At 48.1% G+C, this 3,716-nt stretch overlaps 1 pseudogene; it reads right to left on the reverse strand.

The window, feature by feature from the left end:
• Positions 1 to 2,416: 2,416 nt before the first annotated feature.
• Positions 2,417 to 3,192, reverse strand: LOC131913838 (ubiquitin-ribosomal protein eL40 fusion protein-like; annotated as a pseudogene).
• Positions 3,193 to 3,716: the final 524 nt, after the last annotated feature.

Consider the following 3,716-nt stretch of genomic DNA (forward strand, 5'->3'; position numbering starts at 1 on the left):
GTAAACAGATGTTCCATGTGTAATAGGAGAAATGCAATCTGAAAACAACAGGATGCCACTTTCCCTGTTAAGATGGCAAATAATTAAACATGGGGAAGGGGGTTGAGAACACTCATGTTGCTAGCCGAAGAGTTAAATGGTACAGTCTCAGTGGAAGAGAATTAGGCTATAGTTATTAAAATTCCAATGTCACATATCCCTTGTCTATAAAAATTAGGAAGACATAGACTTATTTGTGAGGTATTTGGTTAAAGACACTCAATTGAAGATACTCCTTGAGCAGTGTCTGTTATAGAAAAAAAAGGAAAAAATCTTGATATCTACCAGCAAGGGGCTGTTTAAATCATTTACAGCATCTCCATACAGTGACATTCTTAGTAGCCATTCAAACGATCAGGGCTGCTCTTTATGTTCTGACCTAGAAACGTCTCCAAGATGGGCTGTTAAATGCAGAAAAGATAAAGAGGGCATGGCTGTGTATGCCTGTAGAGCCAGAGATATATATCTCTGGATCAATACATGACAGACTGATAATCCCGCCTCCTCTATGCCAAGGCACTGTGTGAACGGGGGCAGGTGTGGGATAAAGATTTGCCTTTTACTGTTGTGTTCTCCATGTCTCTGCCACCACATTCCACAGATCACTGTGGGCTTCTGTATGCATGGCAGAGCTGAAGGAAGTAACCCCCTAAACCAACTAATGTCCCTCCGGGTCCTACTCATTGGTTGGGCAGAGTAGGAAGAGCATGGGCATGGGACAGACCAGCTGGGTTCTGATTCTGAGTGTCCCATCTTTGTCTGCACAGTGGGGCTGACAGAGAGGCCACAGGAGCTGGTGAGGAGTAAATAAGAAAATACACACAACTCTCACTCAGTACACAACGATTACTGCTTACAGCCTTTCTGGAAACAGTTACAGTGTCAGGAAGGACAGAAGGGATTGAGCTTTGCACTCACGTGTGCACACTCCCTCCCTAGGCTCAGGAAGAGAAACAGCAAGCAACATTTTCTAATAGCAGCAAGGGCATTGCTCCTCTCTGTACCTGAGGAGGAGAAAAAGGCATTCCAACTGCCTTGATTTCAGTCTAGTGGTTGCATTGTCATTCAATGTAAATAATGCTCAGTGGGACCAGAGCGTCAGCCAGGAGGGGGCTGGGAAGATGTGCCAGGTCATTCTTGGAATGGGAGGGCGATGTCTGTCCCACCAGGCACCAGCAGAACTGAAGGTACAAAACCCGCCTCGCTTCAGCTCAGGAAAGGCATGGAGGTTTCAGGCCCAGCTTCAAATATAGACCTGTTTCCATAAAAGCATCAGCAGCTGTTTCTATAAATACCTCAGCCAGTTTTCCGGGGTTCTCATGTGACTTTGATGCCAACCTCAGCTGCGGGGATCCGTCACCATGGTGACTGGCCCCGTGACCAGCCAGTCTTCATTCATAGCAGGTTGCTGCGTCCTGGATTGAGGGTGGAGTGATTAAGGGAAGCAGAAGGAGGACCAAGGAGAGGGGAAAGGAACAGGGATGAACAATGACTAAGGAAGAAGTTTCCAGTCCTGGGGGAGACTACCGTGCTCCAGCCTGACTGCGAGGATGCTCTGACAGAATTATTGATCTCTCCAGGCTGCTATCACAGGAGGAACATTTTTATTCAGGTCGAAGTAAATATCTTTGCCTTTGAGTCAGAGAATCAAAGGTTCAGAGCTGGAAACAATCCTCCATTACTGTTGTTGGTACAGATGAAGAACAAGGCCCAGAAAGGTGAGGCAATTTCTACAAGGTCACACAGCAAGTCTTTTGCAGAACTGGGACAACGATCACCAAGCTGCATGTCATTCCTGATTCCTCTCCACCTAAGTAGGGCTCCCCTCTGGATAAGGTGTGCTGTGGCCCGTAGAAATCTAAGTATGACCTCTGATGATCGGACACGAGGTTCCTTTGCTCCTGTGTTAATGAACCTGGATGGAACCATGAATGAGCACAGAATTCATTTAGTCTGTACCAGGTTGGCCCTGACCCTGACTGATAAATGTGGGGGTGGGGGGGGGACGATTAACGTAAACCACGAAAAGTCCCGCAATTAGCAAAGCCAAGCCAGGCTTGGTCAGCTATGGAGATCTCTGATCAAAATGTCTCAGAACTGCCAGGGGACTCTCAAATACCACCCTGCTCTGTACCTGCCCATGCTTCATTCTGGGGGGAAATGAAGAGACATGGAATGAACATTTTCCACACACAGAGAGCACAGCCACTTTGCTTAGGTGTTAGGGGTAAGCAAATCAAAGAGACTTTCTTTTTTGAGCCAGGATCTCACTATATAGTCCAGGTTGTCTTCAAATTCTTTTTTTTTTCCCTGCTCCAGTCAATGGAAGGGAACTTTATTTGGTCCCAGGGTCATGGGCCAGGTATGGTCCCCAACTTTATTTGACCTTCTTATTGGGGTACAAGTTGTTGGTGTGGCTACACTTCTTACACAGAGGTGCAGACGTGTGTAGCACTTGTGGCAGATCATCTTGTCAGAGTTGTACTTCTGGGCAAGCTGGTGAAGGGACGGCTCAATGATGCCACCCCATTCAGGCAAGGCACCAGATGCAAGATGGACTCTTTCTGGATGTTGTAGTCCGACAGAGTGCCGCCATCCTCCAGCTGCTTGCCAGCAAATATCAGCCTCTGCTGGTCAGGTAGGATGCCTTGTCTTGGATCTTGGCGTTGACATTCTCGATGGTGTCACTGGGCTCCATCTCAAGAGTGATGGTCTTGCCCCTCAGGGCCTTCACAAAGATCTGTGTGTTGGCGTTGGCTCGGCCACCTCATTGAAGGAAAGAGAGGCTTCTTGATTCTTGATCAAATTCTTGATCTTCCTGTCTTAGCCTCCCAAATTCAGGGATTACAGGTATGTACCACCATACCCAGTTTGAAGAGACTCTTGCTAATTCACAAGCTATGCTCCAGGGGGTTCTCAGATCTGGAAATAGAGTGAACCACAAAAGTCAAAGTGGGCTTCTAGGAAGCGAGGAAGAGAATATAGCCTGAAACATGGGTTGAAAGGAACAAGAGGAAATGTTCTAGGGCAGAGGCTGGGTGGTTAAGGCAGAGGAGAGAGTGTGACCATGGTGACCAAGGTTCAGAAAAGGAATTAGCTGCCGGCCACGTGCTAATTCACATGGCTCCCTCACACAGGCTTCAGGAGCACCATTGAGGGTCTGGGAGGCGATGAATCCAGATAAAACAAAGAAACATTGTGTTAGAATTTTCCTGAAAGGGACTGAGAACAAATGAAGACATCATCATGGGACTGAAGAGCAGCAGCAGCAGTTACAGGCTCTGTCGTCACCTGGTCTTGGGACAGATGCTCAGCAGGCTCTGCAGAGGTTCACACACACACACACACACACACACACACACACACACACACACACACAAAACCATGTGTGTGCTACAGCCTAGCAGCTTCCAGAGAAACCCAGGCAGAGGCTCAGAGGCTCTGCCTCTCTTTATTCCTGTCATGTTCCTATAGCTCAGGACAGGAATCAGAGAGTAGCATGTCCCTCCTGTCCCCACCCACCTCTGTTACCCAGCCAATGGAGGGACTCCAACCGCTAGCTTCCCGATCTGGAGGGGACAGAGCATCCATTTCCTCCGAGAAAGGCGGAGCTTCATCTGTGCTGCTCACTGCCACTTGTGTTTACTCAGCCAGGACGGCAGCTCCTGGACTCTGGA

Source organism: Peromyscus eremicus, chromosome 6, assembly GCF_949786415.1.
Source record: "Peromyscus eremicus chromosome 6, PerEre_H2_v1, whole genome shotgun sequence".
Taxonomy (NCBI): domain Eukaryota; kingdom Metazoa; phylum Chordata; class Mammalia; order Rodentia; family Cricetidae; genus Peromyscus; species Peromyscus eremicus.